This window comes from Hemicordylus capensis, chromosome 4 (assembly GCF_027244095.1).
Source record: "Hemicordylus capensis ecotype Gifberg chromosome 4, rHemCap1.1.pri, whole genome shotgun sequence".
Lineage (NCBI taxonomy): Eukaryota > Metazoa > Chordata > Lepidosauria > Squamata > Cordylidae > Hemicordylus > Hemicordylus capensis.
Genome location: NC_069660.1, coordinates 150517461 through 150541791, shown reverse-complemented (window position 1 = coordinate 150541791; position 24331 = coordinate 150517461). Strand labels below are relative to the sequence as shown.

At 44.5% G+C, this 24331-nt stretch overlaps 1 long non-coding RNA gene across 4 annotated transcripts; it reads right to left on the bottom strand.

Moving 5' to 3' along the window:
- Nucleotides 1-9833: 9833 nt before the first annotated feature.
- On the bottom strand, nucleotides 9834-22154 carry LOC128325310 (uncharacterized). 4 transcript variants are annotated; one of them, XR_008307371.1, is made up of 8 exons: nucleotides 21644-22154; nucleotides 20747-20929; nucleotides 20286-20461; nucleotides 19830-20000; nucleotides 18905-19543; nucleotides 17932-18151; nucleotides 12356-15954; nucleotides 9834-11782 (listed from the first exon to the last, which is right to left on the bottom strand). It is a non-coding gene; the product is annotated as an uncharacterized LOC128325310 (long non-coding RNA). The 4 variants fall into 4 exon arrangements; XR_008307373.1 differs by having other exon boundaries at nucleotides 12356-18151; nucleotides 18905-19075; nucleotides 19361-19543; XR_008307370.1 differs by having other exon boundaries at nucleotides 12356-18151.
- Nucleotides 22155-24331: the final 2177 nt, after the last annotated feature.

Genomic DNA, 24331 nt, shown 5'->3' with positions numbered 1-24331 from the left:
GATTAGATTAGAAAATAAAATCTCCAGGCTTAGATCAGATGCTAGTAAATTGAAAGATATGAAAGACAAGAAGCTGAAGAATGAAAACACCAAACAGTATCTGATCCAAAAATACCACCTCAATTCAAGGAAAATTAGAGAAGTCCTGGAAATAATAAAGCAGCAAATAACAGCAGTGTCAAAGAAGATTAGCAGATACGAAGCCAGAATCACACAACACAGGCAGAATCTCCAATTCCAGTCGAATCAGAGACGTTTCTACCAAAGCATAGAAGGAGAAACTGCAAGAAATGTAGAAACACCAAATAAAGAAGAAACAGTGCAGTTCTAGGGGAAATTATGGGACAATCCAATAGATTATAATAAAAATGCAGGCTAGATGAAAGAGGTCGAAAAATTTAACCAACAAATGCAAGATATAACAATAACACCAGAATTAATAAGTGAAAGAGCAAAGAAAATTAAAAATTGGACTGTGCCAGGCGACGATGAACTGCATGGCTTTTGGCTTAAACACCTAACAAGCCTTCATAAACTATCAAAACAGTTCAATCACATTTTGCAGGGAGGTGATATTGAACAATGGCTAACAACTGGGAAAACTCATCTCATCATGAAAGACCCAGCAAAAGGTGCAGTTCCAAGTAATTATAGACCGATCACCTGCCTGCCAACCATGTTCAAATTATTAACTGGAATAATAGCAGATGAAGTGATGCAAAACTTATTAACTAACAAACAGCTTCCAGTTGAACTGAAAGGAAATTGCCCGAACACCAGAGGCACAAAAGACCAGCTGCTGATTGACAAAATGATTTTAGAAAATTGCAAGAGAAGAAAAACCAATCTAAGTGTTGCATGGATTGACTACAAGAAAGCCTTCGATTCATTGCCTCACACATGGATACTAAAATGTTTAGAAACAACTGGTGTCAGCAAAAACATCCAGATATTAATAAAAAAGCAATGAGCATGTGGAGTACACAGTTAACAATCAATGGCAAGACACTTGGACAGGTTAGCATTAGAAGAGGCATTTTCCAAGGGGACTCACTGTTTCCTCTGTTTTTTGTAATTGCCATGACCCCACTTTCACAAATACTAAACAAAACAGGCCTTGGATACCAAACATCTAAAACATCAAGTAAAATCAACCATCTGCTGTACATGGACGATCTGAAGTTGTATGGAAAGTCCCAGTCAGAAATCGAATCACTGCTAAACACTGTCCGTATATTCAGTAGCGATATAGCAATGGAGTTTGGACTAGACAAGTGTGCTGCATTAATAATGAACAGAGGGAAAATAACAAAAACAGAAGTAATAGAACTACCCAATGGAAGCAAGATCAGGAGCCTGGAAGAGAAAGAACATTACAAATACTTGGGCATTCTCCAGGCTGATAACATCGCGCACACTGAAGTTAAAAGAAAACTAGGAAGTGAATACATCAGGAGAGTTAGAAAAATCCTAAAGTCCAAACTCAATGGCGGGAACACCATACAAGCCATAAACACCTGGGCTATACCTGTTATCAGATACACTGCAGGAATAATAGACTGGACCCAGGCAGAGCTAGAGATGCTAGATCGTAAGACCAGGAAAATCATGACCATCAATCATGCTTTGCACCCCCGCAGTGATGTAGATAGGCTATACCTCCCTCGCAGCTCAGGTGGAAGAGGAATGCTGCAAGTCCATCAAACAGTAGAGGAGGAGAAAAGAGGCCTTGAAGAATATATCAAGGACAGTGAAGAAGATGCACTTCAAATGGTCCATAATGCGAAACTATTCAACACCAATGAAAGAAAGCAGGCCTACAAGAAAGAACAAGTCAAGAACTGAGCAGAAAAATGGAAAAAGAAGCCCCTGCATGGTCAATATTTGCACAATATAAGTGGAAAATCAGACATCACCAAGACCTCAACAAATTTCAGACATTGCTCAAACTGCTAGCAAGGCTTGTGATATGGCTACGCAAAATGCACCTGACATAAGCAAAGTTTTTAAAGATATTGCTGAAATCAAGACAGAATTGGCTGATGTCCAAGATTTCAATAGGATAAATAAAATACAGCTAAAAGGAATGAATGAAAGTATGGGGAAAGCTGATTTAACTGGATATCTTTTATCCCCTGCTAACTGGGCAAAGAGGAACCTTTTACCATGGTGATTCTCTTTATTTAGCAGGGGGAGAGTAACTGGCCGTATTCACCCCCAGCACAGTACTTCCAGTGACTGTTGCTCGTGTGTGTCTTATGTTTCTTTTTAGAATGTGAGCCCTTTGGGGACAGGGACCCATCTTATTTGTTTGTTATTTCTCTTTGGAAGGGCGGTATAGAAATTGATTATTATTATTATTATTATTTCTCGTTCGTAAACTTAATCTTCTATTGCCATACCTAAAGATTGTGTACAAAGATATTGAATGAGCTCACCGGGTGTTTTCTCCTAAGCTGTTGCAGCAACCAAGAGACACTATTGTGAGATTTGTTAATGCTGGCATAAAAGACAGGATTATGGGGAAAGTGTGTGAGGTGGAAGAGATTAATTAGATGGAAGCAAAGTTAAAATGTTTCAAGACATTAGCATGGCTGCACTCCAGAAGAGGAGAGACTTCAAACCACTCATGGAACAATTAGTAAAAAAGGGAATTCGTTATAAATGGGGGTTCCCTTTTAAGTTAATTGTCTTTAAGTCACAAGGAAGAGAGATTGTTTCAACTCTGAGTTATATGAAGAAGGTCTTGGCTGAACTTAGAGGCACATCTGGAGGCAATTAAGAAGACGGCCTTGGAAGCTGGGAAGAGACTGGATAGTTTTCAGAGGATATGACAAGTGAATTATTTCTTGTTTTTCTACAGTATGGTCTTTGCAATGAGTGTCATGTGTATAAGTAGATAATTAATAATAATAATAATAATAATAATAATAATAATAATAATAATAGTGGTATTAGTGGAAGGAGCGTTTCCTAGGATAATGAATAGAGATTGGCTAAATGATTTGGAATATTGTATTAATGCATTGGGCTGAAGAGGAGGGGAAGCTTTGCTTTGGTATGCTGCCCCCACCCACTTGGACCTTGAAGAGGATTTCCTTTTGTTTAGGACCATCTGTGAGAGCTCGCTATAGTCCAAGCAAGTTGGGGAGGGAAGGGAGGGAGGGGATATAAAATATGTGAAAGAACATTTTTTAAAAAAATTAAGTATAAAAGTAACTCAAGATATATTAGGCTGTTTGGTGAAACTGTTGGTTTTGGAAGCTGTGCTGAATTATTATGTAGACCGTAGAGATTTGAATGGGTGATCAATGTATTGTGGTTTCATTGAATGTTAGAGGACTAGGTGATCCTATTAAGACAGCTAGAATTAGTAAATATATACAATCTTTTAATCCATCTGTGGTTATGTTACAAGAAACTTATAAGACAAATATAATTAAAGATAGGTATTTTGATCAGCAGTGTTTTGCGACAGGGACTAGCAAGTCAAGAGGGGTGGCCGTGGCTATTTTATTTAAAGCTAGCTTACAATTTAAGGTTAAAAATATTCAGAAGGATAGTGATGGGAGGTTTATATTTATTAAGGGGGAATTAGATAATAAAAATATAACATTAGTTTCTATATATGCCCCTAACCAGGGCCAGATTGGATTTATATAGAAAACTCTGAAACAATTAAGTAAATTTCATGGGGGAAATATAGTTTTAGGAGGAGATTTAAATGTTGATGCAATGGTGCTAACTGGGGGAACCAAAATTATTTTCAAAAAACAATCTTTACTTTATAAGAATCTCCAGAAACTAATGCAATCGAATGAGCTAGTAGATACGTGGGGAGTTATGAATCCTTCAGCTAGAGGATTTACCTTTTTTCTGGGTAGACATCAATATTCTACGATAGATTATATATGGGCTTCCAGAAGCTTTTAAAATCAATTTCAGCAAGGAGAAATTGCACCTATACTTATAAGAGATCATGCCCTGGGGATTTTTGAACTTAAATTGGAGGAGAATGTTCCATTTACAAAAATGTTTCATTTTTAACAGCTTAATCATGTATTATTTAATAATTCAATAGCAAAACAACAGTTAGCTCAAACATTAAACAATTTTTTCCATGAAAATGATATGGAGCAAACGCCATTAACTATAAGATGGGATGCTATGAAGGCTGTTATAAGGGGGGGAATGCATATCTCAGATGAATAGTATTAAAAAGGGAACACTGGGAAAGATAAATATATTACATTTAAAGATAAAGAACCTACTGTCAATGTACAATAGAACGGGATCCGTAAATATTTATGAACAATTGGAAAAGGGAAAGGGAAAGCTTGAAGTTATAGAGACTGGGAAAATTTCTGCTCAATTTTTATATGTTAAACAAAGATATTAGGGGAGGCAGGGCAAGATAGTGATGGGCTAACAACCTAATCATCAAGCTTCTGCCTGTACCTGGGCATTCCCCCTCCCCAGGCATGCCACTGAAGGGGTTGATCCCATCCAGGGGGAGAAAAAGACTACTGAGGAGTCCCAGCAGCAAGAGCCCCCCCCCCAAAGGAAGAAGGGGGGAAATCAAGGAAGAAGAAACAGCTAAGGATTGAAAACTTCCTCCCCCCAACTGAGGCAGTGCCAGAAGACTCTTTTGCTGTGAGTACCAAGAACAGATTCACAGCCCTGACCTCGGAAGCCCCCACCCCCACTGACAGGCAGACTCACCGGGAGACACATAGCAAACAATCCACCTCAAGATCGTCTCAACGGAGGAATCAGGAGGGAATCTCTCCAAGCCATGGGGGCCAAAGCTCTTGGGAAAGCACCTCACTCCCAGTCTGACCTTGTTACCCAGCAGTTGAGCGATGCCTGTCTTATCTCTCCAGAAGGTTTGCTTTTAATTCTAGGGTGTTTATACCAAATTGGAAGACAAATAGAGGCTCTAACACAGGCTTTTGCCCAATTCTCAGCTAGGACCCAGCAAGGGGTTAACAACTCGGCAAAATGGACACCGCATTTGGATCAAGCATTGAGAGAGCTACTTGCCTCTGACCACCTGCAGTGTATCCAATCCTCCTTACTTAACAGCAACCCCATCTATGCACCTCTGGAGTCCTATAAGGCCCTAGTCCAGGAATTACAGCAGCTCCTCTCTCATAAGAACCGTGAGCCTCATACACAGCATCAACCAGCCTCCAAGCAATAGTTTGATAAGTTTTGATGTCATTGCCAAAAAAGCCCTTGCCAATACCTATCGAGATTACAAATCTGGCTCAGAACTGTGGGCTGTGCAGAAAAGGCAGTATAAAATTCTTCTGACTCGTAAGAAAAAAGAGGCCATGAAAGAGGCTTGGATAAGACTCATTCAGGCCGTTAGATCCAAAGACTCTGCTATGTTCTGGCATCTAATAAAGAACTCTCCCAGGTATGGCCCAAATCACTTGGACCGTCCAGAGATCTGGGAGAAACACTTTCAAGATTTATACAAAGACCCTGTCGTAGTCTGCAAAAGTCCCTCCTGTGCCATTGAGGATACCCCAGCATGGTCTCCGGTGTCAGCTTCAGAGATCCGCAGTCTATTCACCCAACTAAGACTGGGAAAGGCTCCAGGAGATGTCCTCATTCCTCCGGAGGCTGTTAAAAACAATCCGGACTGGTGCACTCTCATCCTGGCATCACTTTTTATCTATAGCAATATGAATGGCCAAATTCCCAAGGACTGGGGAGTAGCGATCATTGTCCTCATATTTAAAAAGGGCAAGAAGGACGATCCCGCCAATTATAGACCCATTCGTTTGCTCAATACCATCAGCAAACTCTATGCGAGACACCTATACCGGAAACTTAGAGATTGGCTTGAACAGGAAAATCTCCTTGCTGAGGAACAAGCAGGCTTTAGGGAAGGGTTATCCACCATCAATCAGTGCCTAGTCCTATGGCACCAGATAGAGAAATATTCCTCCTGCAGGACGACCTCCCTTTATGCCGCCTTAATTGATCTCAAGTCAGCATTCGATTCTATTTCATGTGTTAAACTATGGGAGAAGTTGGAGGCCTCCTCCATTGACCGGCATCTGCTATATCTCCTCCACACCCTGCATATAGACACCTCACTCAAGGTGAGATGTAGTCCACAAGGGTTGTTCTAATTCAGAAAGGCTTTGAAAAAGGATGTATCTTGGCCCTAATTCTACTTAACTTCTACATTAATTCTATGGTGGGCCAGCTTAGCAATCCTGATTTTCACCCTCCAAAACTTGCGAGGAGACACATTGCCATATTGTTATATGCAGATGATGCAGCTATCTTCTCAAGGACCCCCGTCAGCCTTAGAAGAGCACTGAGGGCCTTGTTGCTGCACTGTAAGGAGGATCGCCTCGAAATTACCTATCACAAAACTAAAATTATGGCCTTTGCCAGGAGGCCCAAGATCTACTCTTGGAGGTTAGAAAGTCATGAGATTGAACAGGTTACCCATTTTAAGTACTTGGGAGTAGTTTTCCACTCTGGTGGCTCTAGAAAAGCCCATGGAGAACACATGGCTTTAAATGCCCAGAGAAACTCCTCTGCTATTCTTCAGTACCTATGGACAAGAGGAGGCCATTATCTACCCGCAGCACTTGAACTGCTCAAAGCCAAGCCACTAGCTCAGCTCCTCTATGGTGCTCAGTTGGGCCTCTTTCCCAACATTGCGTCTCTGGAACGGGTACAATCTGGAAACAGGCCTGATCAAGATTGAAGCCAGGGTGTGGGCGACCACTCTTTGTTATTGGCTCAGATTATCCTCTCGCCCAATTGGCCTTGCCCCATTAACCCTATACAACGACTACAATTCTAGTTCAATACAGACAATTGAGGCCAAAATGGCTTTGCTGGGGCTCTCCACCCTGACCATGCTCAGCATGAGCTATGATAAGGCAAAAACAACCATCAAGCAGCGCATTACAGACACTGAGCAACAAACTGATCTCAGCAGTGTCCCAAAATTTTATATCAGTGATGGGCTTAGATATTCTGCTTCTCCTGCAGTATATCTCAGTCAATTGGGGGTCCCAAACCACAGAAGGGTGTTAACCTTGGCTCGCTGCCATGGGCCTCACCTCAGCAGTGCTAAAAGGCCGCTATAGAAGGATCCCACTTGCAGACCGTCTATGCCCCTGTGGCTCAGGGCAGATTGAAACTACTGAGCATGTCCTTGTATACTGCTCGTTCTATAGAGATATTCATGCTTCTCTCATTCTTCCACTGTTAAGCAAGATCCCAGGACAACCAAGACAGTTCTACAGTTCCCTGCTACTCTCTGACCTTAAGCCTAACATAATTTATAGCGTTGACAGATACTGTGCAGCTGCGATCAGCATCCGCCAACGGATGACTGGCTCTGAACCTTTTTAGCCCTGATTTGATTTAGTAATTGCTCACGCCTCCCCTTTTACTCCTTTTATTGGTCTTAACGTTCAATATAATTTTTACTCTGACTTTTTTAGTTCTATTATATTATGCTTTTTAAATTCTACTATTTTATGTCCCCTTTTAAATGTCTTTTATGCATTTTTATTATTTTTAAACATAGTAATAGTATTATCATTATAATATGCATTTACATTTTAGTACTTTTAGCTCTTTTAGCATTCACATTTTTAACACCCTCATACATTCTAAGTACTATTAGTTCTTTTAATGTTAATATGCATCATCACATGTGTGACTACCTTCCATTTCCAATTATTTACTCGTATTTTCTAACATGTAATTTTATGCTGGTCTATGACTAATAAAGGATGATGATGATGATCAAAGATATGAATTTGATAATAAAAATCTGAGATTAATGGCGTTTAAATTAAAGAAAGCTAAGGAAAAAAGATTTGTTAGAGCAATAAAAGATAATAAAGGTCGGATCATTACTAATACTAAAGATATTAGTAAAGAATTTACTTCTTTTTTTAAAACAATTATGTTAATCCAACACTGTATGAAATAAGTAAATATTTAAGTAGATTGAATTTTCTGGAAGTTTCTTCATTAGATGTTCAGTATTTGGATTTGCCTTTTTCAGAGTTAGAAATAATTGAAGTTTACAAAATTATCAGGAATGGAAAAGCCCCAGGCCCGGATGGCTCATCGGGGTGGGGGGGAGTTTTATCAAGAGTTTAAAGAAATTATTATTCCTGGATTTCTATTGATATGCAATGAGTTACATCAGGGCAGCTCTCTTCTAGGAACTTGGAATTAGTCTAAAATAACCATGATTCCTAAGGCTGGTAAAGACTTGCAAGAGGTAACTTCATATAGACCTATTTCATTACTTAATGTAGACTATAAACTTTATACTAAATTACTGGCAAATCGTCTTAAGTCAATGATAAATAAAACAATTCATCTAGACCAGTATGGCTTTATTCCAAGAAGAAATATATCTAGTTCCAATAGGAAATTGTTAAACATTATATATTTTTGTAAAATTAACACACTTTCATTAACAATATGTTCATTAGATATATTTAAAGCTTTTGATTGTTTGGAGGGATCTTTTTTAAAACAAGTATTACAGAAATTTAAATTCGGTCCCCAGTTTTCCAATATAATTGATCGGATTTAAAGTTTAACAAAAGCCCAGATAAGAATTAATAATTATGATTCAGAATTGATTATGATTTCTAGAGGTACTAAACAGTGCTGTCCTTTATCTCCTCTGTTGTTTAATTTGGCTATGGAGGCATTGGCTATTGTAATGCGTACCAATAATCAAATTTGTGGGATAAAAATAGGGGCTAAGAATTATTTATTAAATTTGTTTGCGGACAATATGATCCTAACTCTTGCAAATTCTGGATGTTCTGGATGTTCAGCTAAATATATTAAGGAGGAGTTACAAGATTTCACAGAAGTATCAGGATTAACAGTTAATTTTCAAAAATCTTAATTGATTTTTTTTCATACTCCCCCTATAGTTCAGAAAGAGGTATCTAATATTTTGAGAATATCAGTGGTTTATCATTCTTTTTGATACCTAGGTATCAATCTTACTAAACATTTCAATAAACTATTTAATAATAATTTTATCCCAGTCTGGAAAAAATTAAGTAAAGAGATGAAACGTTGGGGGAAAAACATATTAATATATTAGGATGGATTGCAGCTGTAAAAATGATGGTTCTTTCAAGATTTAATTTTTTTGCTTCGATCTCTCCCAGTGAAAATTCCTGATAGAATATAATCACAATGGCAGATGAAAATTGAAAAATTTTGTTTTAGCTCTAAGAAACTGTGGATTAATAAGAAGATAGTGTATAGGCCACAGAAGAAGAGAGGATGGAGAATTCCAAATTTAAAACTATATTATCAAGCTGCACACCTTTGACATATGATATCATTTATACTAGAAAACTCAACTAAACAGTGGGTCCAAACAGAGAATGTACAAGAGGCAGATGGTTTTTTAATATGAGTTCTTTTTTCCCCAATTCCCCCCCGCAAAGATAGCCAAAATTAACCATTTGTTTACTAAAGCGATGTTCCAGATATGGAAGAATAGATATAAGGAGTTGTTGGGGACTATTTCCCTATTAACACCTTAAAAAAAATCAGTGAAATTTTTTAATTTTAATAGAGAATTATAACAAAAACATAGTTGAGTCAAGACATTCCAAATCACAGATGATATTACAAAATGCCAATCTATAGCCATCATATCACAAAACTCCCATAAAGCAAAGTAATGAAAGTATGTCTGTAAAGTTTAAAAGAAAAACCCTCATATAGAGAAAAATAAGATAAGAAGAAACAAAGGAAACAAAGAAATACAACTAAGTAAAATGTGAAGAGTAAAATATTCAAAAAGAGTAAAAAAGCAACAATAATAATTGTAAATAATCAGATAGCAAAGAGTGTATACTTAAGTAATTATTACAATATCTATATCTATATCTATATATTCAATACTTAATTAAAGAAATATGGATATTAATTGCTATTATGGTTCTCTCAATGCTAGTTATAAATTTATGTATCTATTGGAGTCTGTTAGAGTCTTAGCGTATTTAGAAAAAGCCAACTAGATTGAATTTAATCTTTTCCCACCCAAGAGATAGTACCAATAATTTTCCCTCAGCATATATCTTCATTTTCTTGCAATGAACAATATATCTATAGCTAATATTTACTCACTTCATTTGGTCAAAGACTGCAAATAAATACTAAAGCCAAAGTTATTTACTCGCAAGATAATTTCTGACCCCAAGAGTTACTTTTGATCATCTCTTGTCCAGGAAATGATGCTAAATTCTTAAGCCTGGGCTTCTTATTAAAAAAACTCATTAATCTCCATAGTAATAACCTGTAGAAAAAAGGTAAAAACAAACCAACAGACAAAAACCTTGATCTCTAGTCTTGATTCTCCCACATTAAGTCTCTCCTTATGTTTGAAAACTGATTAATTTGGTTATTATTTAAAGGAATGTTAAACATGTTAAAATAATTTCTGATTTGTAGTTCTTTATTCAAGAATAGGCAAATGATAAACAGGCTGTTTACCTTTGGGATCCGAATCCCTATTTAATGCATTGTTAATGATTGTATTACAGGATAGATTGATAGATAAACTTTATTATTGTACAACAAAAAACATTACATAAGACTAGAGCGCATAATACAATGTAGCAAAACCTAGCCACATTGAAAGTGATCTCTCAAAAGTTAGATAACAAAAACTCTAAATAAAATGCATCAGAGTGACCTGGAAACTTCCCCAAAAGAGGAGTAATTAGTTTTAAACGAGCATCGCTATAAAATTTACAATATAAAATAACATGAGGGGTAGTTTCTACGGCACCCATTCCACAGGAGCAAATCCTCAAATTAAACGGAATCCCTTTACCATCCCTGAATTATGCTTGATTTAAACACTTTTCACAAAGCACTTAAAAGTGTTCAAACGAGAAAAATTAGTAATGTTCTAGTTTCTTCCTGTAGAAAAACAAGCTGAAGTTGTAATCTACAGAAATTCCACTGAGCTGATAAGCAGACAAAACAAAAGAGACAAACTTGAGTGGGGGCAAACAGTTCACTAAAAAACAGTCAACAGCAAAAGAAGTCCCAAGAAGGATTTTTCCAACAAGGGAGAGTAAAACTTTCCAGTGGCCTCCCCCAGCCTCCTCCAGGCGGCACTTTGCCCACCACCTGGCTCCCTCCCTCCCTATGGAGGCCCCTTGTCCTACTCCTCCATCCATAATCTACCCTGCCCTAGCCTGTCTGGTCATCCAACAGAGTTGGGACTGCAGTGTCAGAGGGGTTGGAGCTGGAAGGCCACACCCGCGAGGACTTGATGTTCTGCGAGTCCTTCTGAGACACCGTAGCCGTCTTGAAAAAGCACGAAGGGGGGAAGACTGACAATAGCAAATAGGTAGTTTAGCACCAAACCAAATAAGCACCTGTACTGGAGTGAGACAGGGCAAAAACTGGGTCTGATGGGGTATCTCCTCAGCTCACCAGGTGAAGTTGTTTCCTGATTGACCCTGTCTTGGAGCAGGTGGGGGAGCAACCCAGCATCACCAGATACACTCCCCCATTGAGGGAGAATTGCAGCCAATGTACTTGTTAACAAAACCGATGTTGAGCCTGTTGACAAAGAAGGGGAAGAAGGCGGGCGCCCATCTTTTGGGCAGTTCTTCTTTTTAGTTTTAGTATAATTTTCTTCATCGGTTTTGACTCTTTTAGATGGTTATAAAGAGTCAGTTTCTTCACTCTCTGAAGTCAAATCCACTTTCAGATCGACATCTCAGTTCTGAAGGGTTAAAGAAAAATCTTATGTCAGAAAATGACAACTGTTTTTCAGTCGCCAAAACAATAATCATCTGATTTTACATCACAGACTATATTTATTTTTCAAAATAGGTATATATCCTGCCTTTCCAACAGTTAGGCCCACACATTTGAATAAAATTGTTATCAGTTTCAGCACTTCCATATACTGTTTGTTCCACCCTAAAACAGACCAGCACATCCCACCCTACACGTTCTCTTTCCAGCCACAATCCCAATACCGAACAGGCCTGCGAGTGCATGCTCTTTCCCAAAGAAAATAGCCCTAGTGTGCATGCAGTGACTTTATTAACACATGTTGTTTGGCCCTTGTTTAGGTTTAGTTGCAACAGTTGTAAGGGAGGTAGAGTTTGGTCAAACGGAAAAGGTGCTTTGCCCCCAGACCCAAGGAGACGCTGAGACATTGCTATGGTGGAATCAGCCAATTTTTATTGAGGTTTAGTCGCATTGTGCATAAAGGCATATTAGCTGGGATTAGTTCATCCCCTTACAGTGCGGTAGCTAGCTGGCCGGCCACAGCCGTGACCACCCTCACCTAAATGCCCGTGGCGATAGCACCTTGGCTCCAGGCTGCTCCTCCGCTCTAAGATGGATGTGCCCTTTTTCACCGACCTTAGGTCAGATTTCCACTATCAAACACCACCCCTCCGATGTTGCACAGCCATACGGAAAGGATGTCGCCTGCAGAGAGATAGGAGCTAAGCAGCATCCCTGATCTGTTAAGCCTCAAGGGATCCGCTCCTCCTCGACTTAAAAACTTACCTAAGGTGCCACACCCTTACTTAGCTGTTCCCCACCACACTGTAGCTGCCATAGTGGGCGTTAGTCTAGCTTAATGTCCCGCACCCCACAGGCCCAGTATCACCCCTGCCAATCCCAGCCTCAAATCATAGATGAAAAGCCTCATGCCCATGGCTGATAGGTGGACCCTGTCACCCTGATAAAGGGCGGGCTGTGAAAATACGATGTCATCATGCGGAATACATCCCCCGCCCCTAGAGGCCAAGAAGTGAGCCATTGCTGCATTAACACCTCGCCTAGCCCTGTCCACCTTGTTCTGCTTGAGTGTCCCCTTCCACACCTGAGCTGTGTGATGTCAGACCAAACAAGGACCACACCTGGGCACCAAGCGAAAACCATAACCATCCCCAGATCCCGCGTGGTCTGTTGGGACAGTGAAATTCCTGACTGACTCACTAGATCGTTCTCCCCGAAATGCAGGAGCAGGATATCCGGTGTTGTATTCTCCTCCAGGTACTCCCGCAACATTGGCAGCAAGTGGGCCCTTGGCATACCACTCCACCTGCGCCACTCGATGGAGGCCCATCGCCCCAGGCCCAATTGCGTTCCTGGATCTGTGCCTTGCGCCCACTTGAGGGCCCAAAATACAAAGGAGTGGCCCAAGACGAAGACTCTGGCCCGCTTCGCCGGAGGCTTCGCCCCTGTGTAGAGGGGATGGGGGGTTGCAGGTATAGGGAGGTGGGGAGGTGTGGGAACACCCCCCCCCCTCAACTCACATACTTGTGGTAGACTGCGGACCGCCAACGGCCCAACCTCTGAATGGCCGAGTAGCCCAAACCTGCTGATGATGATGCTGCCCTGATTCTGAAGGAGTGTGGTGCTAAGTGGCACATGGACATGCCGGCCACTCTGAAGGATCTCCTCATCAACGCCCAGAAATGGTACTGAGACAAATGGCCTCCGTTGGCATGCACAAAGAGGCATCCTTCCGCCTCACCTCTCACCGCCATATAGTCTCCCAGAGCCTGCACCGGGCACATGCGATGGTCAGTGGACCTGTGGAAGGTGACCAGCTGCCCCTTGCCGCGCTGGTCCATCTTAGAGAAGCAGAGCCGCAGCATTACCGAGGCTGGCCCCACAGCCAGGTCACGCTTCTGCAGGACCCTTCCCACCAGGCTGCGCTCTCCCCTAGGGAACAACTCCCCAACCCTGAAGGCCCCATAGAAGGTTACCAGTGCCACCGCTCAGAACAATGCCTCCTCATAAGGGGAGGAGCACACACCCCTGAGGCGCTGCATGGCATGCTGCAGCACTTCAGGCGAAATGGGCCGGCGCTGATCCGGCTGGGCCGGTGTCTCCCTGGCCCAGCCCTCCAGCATGTGCCGGACTCTAAAATCACTTAAGTGGTCAGGGAGCTCCCTGGCCTTCCCGTAGAATGCCAGTGCCGCCAAATGCCCGGCCATGGTGCTCACCGCCAGCCCATCTGCCTGGAGGTGTACCAGGTACCACATCAGGTGCTCAGGCAGGGCCGGCCATTCCTGGTCAATCCCTACCTGTGACCTAAAGCGTTGGAAGGCCTTAACTCTCCTGTCATAGGCCACCCATGTCCTAGGCCTCAATTGCCCTGAGCACCTTTACACTCCAGGATTCCACAGCCCCTCGGGCATCTTCTCAGGTGCCTTTTTGGGGCCCATGGCCGTGGGTGCTTCCTGAACCGCTGTGTGGGGGGGAGGGTTGGGGCATACACGTGCGGGGCCCACACTTGCTTTGTGGCGGTGGCTACACAGGACCAGGCCACCGGATGGCCACCCTCCTTACTCGCCTCCCAAGTTAACCAGGGACAACTGGAGGGGCGGGGTGGGGTGGGGTGTTAAGGGATACAAAAGGCCATAGCTTGGCTAGTCACCTGCCCGCTCCCCTGACCTTATCCCGGCCTGCCCCCACCCCTATCCACATCCTCCAAACCTGGGCTGGGTCGAACCCTGCCTGCTGTGCCGACCGATGCTGCTCCTGGCATCCTCCGGTTGGTCAATGAAGAAAAAGGGGGGGGCAGGCTCAATAGCCTGGGCCCTCCTTTACAGCCCCCAGGCAGGCGGAATAGCAAAAAGGAGGTGGAGAAGAAGGGGGGCTAAGGTGCCCAGGCCCTCATTACTACCACGTGGGCGAACAACAAAGGTCGGCGGGCCTCAAAGCCCGAACTCTCTGCTGTGCCCCCTGCCCCCACCGGGCCACTCCTAGGGCCAGGCCACATGCTCCAACCCAGCACATCCGAGTGCTCTGAGAGCTCTGGGCAAGTTCAAAATGTGGGCGGGCCTCCCGCAGGCCGGCCATGCACTCCGCAGCCGAAAATGGCAGCCAGAGCATACCGCACAGGGTCCCACCGCCCTGGCACCCCGAGAGTGCCAGGCGAGACAAAGAAGCAGGCGGGCCTTGAAGCCCGAACTCTCCACTTGCTGCCCCCCGCTGAGCTGCTCTTAGGGCCAGGCCACGTACTCCTGCCCGGCACATCTGACCTCTTCAGCACAAGAGGCGGACTGAGTGCCGGTGCAGGTACGCTGCCAGCTTGGCACTTCTGGCCCCGGAAGCACCCCGGGCCAATGGGAGCCAGCTCCCAGGCCCCCCGTGCTCCAAGGGGATGGGCTGGGGCAAAACAGCTGTGCTGCCGATGTGGGGGGGCGAGCGGCTTGCTTCTGAAGAGGGGTTTAAAGGATATGAGAGACATGGCAATTCTAGGCACAAGGGAGAAAGGATGGAGTTGTTTGATGGGTCTGAGGGTGGTAGAGCTCAATGAGGAAAGGTCACAGGCAAGGGTGTGTAAGTACAGTATTGAGAAAGTGTAAGTACTGAATATAGAACAACTTTGAATTTAAGACTATCCCTGGATTTCTAATATCAACGAGCTTGAAAAAACCCTAGTCTTGGATTCAAGTAATATGGTATATGACAGTTGATAAATAAGGTGGGGCGGGGGTGGGGGACAAGGCCATGGGGGGGCGGTTGTAGGCAGAAATAAGAGACATGTGCAGGATCAAGGAATGGGCAGAAAGCCAATGCGGGGATTTAAAGAGGGGAATCTTAAGGTCAGAGTGAGAAGACAGGTGAAAAGGTTTTTGCAGCTGGTCTGGATGGAGGTGAGGAGACTGAGGTAAAACAACAGAAAACCAGGGGAGGAAAACAGAAATCCTCTGGGCATCCTCACAGATGGGTACTATGCCTGTGCGGACCAACACCCAGGATACCCCAGTAGGTCCTTGAGATGTTGTTTCAATACTGCCCTTGTTCAGTGGGCGTGATGGTGAAGGCATAGCAATTGAAGTGTCTCCTCTTCATTACTTCCAAGACCACTGCTGAAAGAATAACTGGAATCCCTCGCCTCTTACATTGCAATTCCTTCTACAAAAGAGATACACAGTGTTATCTTTTGGTGAAATTAACCTACCTAATTTTATTGGTTTTGTTAAATACTGAGAGTGGAGTTCATTTGAACACATTTAAATTCATTAATGAGTGTGAAGAAAACCTTGGGGAGGACCACTGTGCCAATTCACGTGGAATTTGCAATTGATTCTCCAAGCAACAAGATGTAATACAGAACTAAGGCTGAGAGCCTCTCTCTAAAGAATAGCTTTAAAATCTCCAACAATGTCTCCCACTTAGCAATCAGAGGTCCACAAAACAATGAGCTCAGTACAGTCAGAACCCCCTAAAAACACTGAAACAAAAATCTTCTTCATCAGTGTCAAAGGAAGAAGAGACTTCTTTATGGCCCCAAATCTGGTTGCATATTTCACAATACAATATCTTGCCTATCTTTTTACTTAAGTCTCAGCTGGGCAAAATTCAATACATTTCCAACGGCTTTCTCTTTACCTAATCTCCCCAAAGACAACACCGAGAGGACAAACATTACTCTCAAGCGAGTTAGGACAACTCTTCACCTTCCACATACTCAATGATTGCAACTAATCCTTTTCCTCCTAAAGGGAACATATACAAAGTGCAGTATGGACTAACTAATCAACCAAGATGATGTGGGATGAAGCTCAAACTGAGCCCAAATCCTTTGGAAGTCGCTACATCACACATTGCGATGTAGCAAAACTTGCCATTTCTTCTCTACTCCCCACCAGCCTCCAGGAGAGATGGAAGCTGATAAAAAGGAGGGTGTAGGCCAGTGCCGTAGTGGTGGCATGGTGTCAGATCCAAGTACCTCTCCACATTTTACAGATGAAAATGGAGACATGCCTGTGCATAAGTACGTAGTGCTAGAGATGGAGCCCTTTAGCCCAGCAACATCACCTGGCAGAAAATACATGCTCAAATGGGCCTCAGCCAGGAAGCAGAAGCTAAATGTGCACACAAGCAGAGGACTACAGAGGTGAACAGCAGAGAGTTGACCCATAGGCTACACGGGAAGCCCTGCCTTCTTATGGTTAAGGACAATCAGTAACAGCAGAGGGCCTTGCAGAATATGCGGACAGGTTTCAGTTGCTTCCTCCCCATAATTCCTCCAGAATTAGGAAGTGGGGTGATGAAGTGATGAAGACATCTCTCCCAGAGAGATTCAGACCCAAACACCTTTCTCTTCAGAATCACTAACCCTATTGCCGTTCCATTACACACAACAATTCTTTTTGTTTTATTGATCCTCCTCATCCTAGCAGTGCTTCACAAAATTAGGCTCTTTCTCCCTCCTCAGTTCTTGACCTTCCTATGGGCAGGCTTCCATCATCCATGCTTTCCTTCCTCCCTCAATTTAATTTGTGCCTAGGATTCACTAGGGCTCAGAGCACTAGTTTGTTTTCAGTACTAGGGCTGAGTTCTCAAACATGGGAAGGAAATTACTTCTGAGCATGTGCAGAATGCCTTCTCACCACTGAACAACTGAAGAGGACTACCAGAGAGTAGGGTCAACAATGGGAACTGGAGCAAGTCTAGTCAACAATTAGACAAGGCTGGAGCAAGTCAAGGCAATTCTGTTGAATAAAAGGGGGAGGGGACATAGCTGATGTTTTTTTTAAACAAAAAAGCAGGAATATTAGTTTTGTCCATAATGGGCATTTGAAAATGTGATTTTTCTAATAGAGCCAGAACACTTGGAAGGCTATAGAATGACGATCCAGGCTAGAGTCCATTTTATATTCTCAAAGCTCTGGGGACAGGCCTTTTTCAGTCATGATACTGCAGCTATTGAATGCCCTCCCTGGGAAAAACTGCCAAGCCTCCTCTTTCACAACCTTCGAGGTGGCTGTGAAAATCCTCCTTTTCTGAAACAGTTTATCTGCTAGTTTTTCTGCTGCTGATTAATTTTTAATCTCTGTGTTGTGGAGTTGTGCTAGAATGGTGGGACAAAGAGAAATGAAATAATACCTTAATGACTGAACCTTCAGAGGTGTTCCTAGCTCACCAGGCATTCAGTGCCTGAAGTCTTGGGTGCATCTCTCTTTCCTCACACGCCGGATCATCTCTTTATTTACCCGGTGGAGTCTCCCTTTGGTGTGATCATTAAAGGCTTGCTGCAGGACACGCATGGTGCTTGCTCCTGCACTCCTTACCTGCTCAACCTCATGCCTCATCATCCCTTCAAGCCCTGAGGGGGCAAGAGAGAATAGATCAGCTGGCCAAAGATGCACAGATGACTACCCTTCCACCCACCCCAACACCAGTGGGATGTATTTCTTTAGACTTCAAAGGGCAAAAAAACTGTGCCAAGACATGGGCAAGTTGGTAGTAGGAGAGGGAATAATGGGGGTGGGAGACAGCCACTAGATTGCCCTCTTCCCATTAATTCACACAGGCCACAGGTCATTGGAAAGTTTCCCTCACAGGCCCCAGGGACAGTGGAGTTTTGCTACAATGGTGGTTCCTCACCCACCAGGCATTCAGTACTTGAAGCCTTGGGGGAATCTCTCTTTCCTCACACGAAGGATGAACCTCTTCTTTAGTGTGTGGACTCTTCCTTTTGCGTGGTCATTAAAGGCTCGCTGCACTAAACAAATGTTGCTTGCTCCTACACGCCTCACCTCTTCATCTTCATGCTCAGCCATCCCTTCAAGCCGTGAGGGAGTAAGAGAGAATCGATCAGCTGGCCAAAGATGCACAGATGACTACCCTTCCACCCACCCCAACACCAGTGGGATGTATTTCTTTAGACTTCAAAGGACAAAAAAACTGTGCCAAGACAAGGGCAAGTTGGTAGTAGGAGAGGGAATAATGGGGGTGGGGGACAGCCACTAGATTGCCCACCTCCCATTAATTCACACAGGCCACAGGTCATTGGAAAGTTTCCCTCACAGGCCCCAGGGACAGTGGAGTTGTGCCACAATGGTGTTTCCTCACTCACCAGGCATTCAGTGCTTGAAGTCTTGGGGGCATCTTTCCTTTCTCACACGAAGGATGAACCTCTAGTTTGTGGACTCTTCCTTTTGCGTGGTCATTAAAGGCTCCCTGCACTACACAAATGCTGCTTGCTCCTACACCTCTTCATCTTCATGCTCGGACATCCCTTCAAGCCCTGAGGGAGCAAGAAAGAATCGATCAGCTGGCCAAAGATGCACAGATGACTACCCTTCCACCCACCCCAACACCAGTGGGATGTATTTCTTTAGACTTCAAAGGGCAAAAAAGCTGTGCCAAGACATGGGCAAGTTGGTAGTAGGAGAGGGAATAATGGGGGTGGGGGACAGCCACTAGATTGCCCACTTCCCATTAATTCACACAGGCCACAGGTCATTGGAAAGTTTCCCTCACAGGCCCCAGGGACAGTGGAGTTGTGCCACAATGGTGGTTCCTCAGTCACCAGGCATTCAGTGCCTGAAGTCTTGGGAGCATCTCTGTTTCCTCACACGCCGGAACATCCGCTTCTTGACCCGGTGGAGTCTCCCTTTGCCGTGATCTTCTAAGGCTTGTTGCAGTACATGCATGGTGCTTGCTCCTGCACTCCTTACATGCTCATCCTCATGCCCCATCATCCCTTCAAGCCCTGAGGGGGCAAGAGAGAATAGATCAGCTGGCAAAAGATGCACAGATAACTACCCTTCCCCCCCACCCCAACACCAGTGGGATGTATTTCTTTAGACTTCAAAGGGCAAAAAAACTGTGCCAAGACATGGGCAAGTTGGTAGTAGGAGAGGGAATAATGGGGGTGGGGGACAGCCACTAGATTGCCCACTTCCCATTAATTCACACAGGCCACAGGTCATTGGAAAGTTTCCCTCACAGGCCCCAGGGACAGTGGAGTTGTGCCACAATGGTGTTTCCTCACTCACCAGGCATTCAGTGCTTGAAGTCTTGGGGGCATCTTTCCTTTCTCACACGAAGGATGAACCTCTAGTTTGTGGACTCTTCCTTTTGCGTGGTCATTAAAGGCTCCCTGCACTACACAAATGCTGCTTGCTCCTACACCTCTTCATCTTCATGCTCGGCCATCCCTTCAAGCCCTGAGGGAGCAAGAGAGAATCGATCAGCTGGCCAAAGATGCACAGATGACTACCCTTCCACCCACCCGAACACCAGTGGGATGTATTTCTTTAGACTTCAAATGACAAAAAAACTGTGCCAAGACATGGGCAAGTTGGTAGTAAGAGAGGGAATAATGGGGGTGGGGGACAGCCACTAGATTGCCCACCTCCCATTAATTCACACAGGCCACGGGTCATTGGAAAGTATCCCTCACAGGCCCCAGGGACAGTGGAGTTGTGCCACAATGGTGTTTCCTCACTCACCAGGCATTCAGTGCTTGAAGTCTTGGGGGAATATCTCTTTCCTCACACGAAGGATGAACCTCTTCTTTAGTTTGTGGACTCTTCCTTTTGCGTGGTCATTAAAGGCTCCATGCACTACACAAATGCTGCTTGCTCCTACACCTCTTCATCTTCATGCTCGGCCATCCCTTCAAGCCCTGAGGGAGTAAGAGAGAATCGATCAGCTGTCCAAAGATGCACAGATGACTACCCTTCCACCCACCCCAACACCAGTGGGATGTATTTCTTTAGACTTCAAAGGGCAAAAAAGCTGTGCCAAGACATGGGCAAGTTGGTAGTAAGAGAGGGAATAATGGGGGTGGGGGACAGCCACTAGATTGCCCACTTCCCATTAATTCACACAGGCCACAGGTCATTGGAAAGTTTCCCTCACAGGCCCCAGGGACAGTGGAGTTGTGCCACAATGGTGGTTCCTCACTCACCAGGCATTCAGTGCCTGAAGTCCTGGGGGCATCTCTGTTTCCTCACACGCCGGATCATCCGCTTCTTGACCCGGTGGAGTCTCCCTTTGCTGTGATCTTCTAAGGTTTGTTGCAGTACATGCATGATGCTTGCTCCTGCACTCCTTACATGCTCATCCTCATGCCCCATCATCCCTTCAAGCCCTGAGGGAGAAAGAGAGAATAGATCAGCTGGCCAAAGATGCACAGATGACTACCCTTCCACCCACCCCAACACCAGTGGGATGTATTTCTTTAGACTTCAAAGGGCAAAAAAACTGTGCCAAGACATGGGCAAGTTGGTAGTAGGAGAGGGAATAATGGGGGTGGGGGACAGCCACCAGGAACGCTTCTCTCTGCTTCCTTTGTGTCTGAACCTGACAGAGGCACAGAGGATACCAATAGTGCAGCTGGGAGGAAGCTTTTTCTAGCAGATGTCACACCAAAGCCACTTACAAGTTACTGGTTCTTGGGTAACCTGGAACGGAATCTGTATTCCCATTGTTCTCAAAGAGTCACGGAATGACTCCGGGGATTAGGATGGGGAAGATGGCTTGGTTATCTATCGGCTGTAGCCACCATGTGGACATCAGAGACATAGCACCAGTGCCTTCCAGGGCCATTTCAGAGGCATGTTTTCTCTGAGAAAACAAAAGCTTGTCCGCCCTTCTCATTTTTCCAAGCCAGAACTTGCTCCAAACAGAAAGAGAAATGAACATGTGTTTTGGGGGCTGTGGAGTTGCCATCAACATCCATCCATCCATCCATCCATCCATCCATCCATCCCTCTTCTCAGTGTTGCATCTGTCTTCATCCAGGCACACTTGCCAGCAAAAGCCGCTTCCTTCCCTCCCTTCCAAAGACAAATCTCCCACTTACATGTACAGTAACAACCCATGTCCTCCAGTGTAATGAAGCTGGCATTCTTGTGAGTGAGGTGTCCTATAGAGACAACAGAGCAAACAGGAGTCACCACCGGGGAATCAGTCTCAATCAGATGTAACTAGTGCAGGAGGGGATCACCCCTTAGGTCCAGGATCACCCCTTATGGGAGGCAGCTAGAGCTTCTTCGTCCTGAAATCTTCTGGAAGAGCAAAGTGAGCTGGATTAAACTGCCTTGAGTCTCTGAGAGAAGGGCAGGGAGAGTGGGAGAAAAAGCCATGCATGTTTAGCTCGGTTTTATTGTTTCTGGGATAGAATGGGCCTCTGCCCAATTAATCAGCTAATTACAGCAGGATCCCTTCGCCTCAGAGGAAGGATAAACAAACGGTCCAAGAGCAGAGGACAGCAGAAGAGGTCGTGGTGAGCTGTGCATGGCAAAACTCCTGGGAGAGACTGGATGGACTCCTGAACTCTGCCTCCCTAAGAGGGGACTCAGAGAACACCTCTCAGACTTGATCCAGCCTTTCTCCAAGAGGAGAGTTTCCTGCTTTTTCTTTCATATGTGGTAATTCAATTGTGCCACCTAGTGGAGAAACTGAAAGCTGCACTTAGCTCACATGGTGTGTGTTTTGTCTTTAAGAGGAATCTTAATGTATTTATGCTGCCTACATGATAAGGGAAATTACTGGAAGCAGTCAAAATTAAAAAGACAAGACAAGCATTAACTTGTCCTTTTAATTCCAAAGGGACTGCTTTGAGTAGTTTTCCTCATGGTGTCAGTCAATGTTTTTACCCCGGTTTTTCTCCAAAGTGCTTAAGATAGCATCTATAATCCCACCCTCTATTTTATCCTCACAACAGCCCTGTGATGTAGGCTAGGCTGGTGGATAGTGACTGGCCAAACTCACCTAGTAAAAGCTTGCAGGTCTTAATAGTCGTAATGAAGGAGCAGTTAAGCAAGCCATGAGCTGCTAGACATGGGCTCAGGGTGCAGCCAAGACCTCTGGGAGAAGGAAAGTCAATGATGGTAATGATTCTGGTATCTGAACTGCCTCCTCGACAGCTGCATAAGCACTCCTTTAACAATGGTAGTATTGTAAGCCTGTTGGCCTAATATGGAGTTGTACTGCCAGACTACCTGGCTGGCTTGTTGTGAATGATGATGTATTCAGATGTATCAATTGTTGTATAAAAGCTTTGGATGGACACCATCTTGGGTCCGTCTTGTCTTTGGGAACTATCCCCTAGACTACCACTTTGTTATTCTGCAGAATCCAATAAAGTTTCTTTGAACTATAGTTTTCTCCTTCTTGGTAAAGCGAGAATTGGCAGTTGTCTACCAAGTAGATAATAACCCATTGGTTAACAGTGTTGCTTATACTAGGGGTGTGCATGGAACCGCTTTTGCGGGTTCAGTTCAAATCAAACCCAGATTTGAACCAACCTGGTCCAGTTTCAGGTCCAGTCGAACTGGGTCTGGTCTGGTTCAGCCACCAAACCAGGCCGAATTGGTTTGCGGGATGGTTCAGGGATATACTTGTAAAGGGGAATCTGGCAAGGATTCTGGTAAGGTCAGGGGGCGGGGAGAGAAAGGGTATTTCTTACCTGATTGGAGGGGGCGGAGACATCAAAGGTGGTGGGGGCTCCTCCAATCCCCCCCCCCGCTGGCCTCCTGAAGGACAGCCAGTGCCACTGTGGTCCGGTTTGAATGCCACTGCCTCCAGTGTCTTCGCCACCTCCAATCAGGTATGAAGGGCCCTTTCTTTGCCTGCCACCCCTGGCCTTACTATAGGGAATGTCCCTCTTTTCTTGTAAAGGGTCATCCTCGCTGGATCTCCCTTTACAAGTATATCCCCAAACTGGTTGAGGAAACTGACAGCAAAGGACAATGAAGAAAGACTGTTCAGTCACAAACAGTTTAAGGGGGATGCAAATGGTGTATTTGCATTGAGCCCTTTGAAGTCCATATTATCAGATGTCTACATAGGTGATTTTGGAGCCTGAACCTAAAGGCCTTTTGCCCACCCCACAGCCACAAAATAAACTGCAATACTCTATTTTTTTTCCACCAGAACATGCTCAGGGAAAGCTAGAAACTCCTTTTTTGGAAGAAATTCTGAATAAGATATTTCCCATTGACCTGCACATACCACATTTTGCATGCCCTGGCCACAGCCAGGATTGCATGGGGAAGCCTCCTGGCACTGCTGTGGCGAGTCACCAAGTCCTTTTGCCAGCCATAGGAATCAGGCACCGGGCTGCAAAGAAGGAAGCTGCCGTCACTCACCAGGGCATGAATCTGGTACCCATCTCTCTCTTCCCCTGCTCCATCGGGAGGTGCCTTGACAGCACCCTTTCTGCACCACCAGTTCTGCCCATTTTGCAGATGGAGACTCTCTAACCCATGAAGTCAAGAGGCCACACAGCTGTGTTTGGACACGCGAGTCCAGAGCTGCCAGGAGCCCACCCCGCCCCTGTGTTGCGGAGCTGTGCTCTGCCACCTCGGAGCCTTCACCGTGTCGCTTAAAACTGAGTCTGCTTTTGAGCATATGGAGCTGCCTTGAAGCAAGTCAGACCGTGAGCCCCTTGGCTTGAGCCCAGTCCTGTTTCTTGTGCTGGGTAGGTAGTAGCCCTTCTCCCGGATCTCAGGCAGACAGGAATCTGAGTCGACTCCTCTCTGCCCAG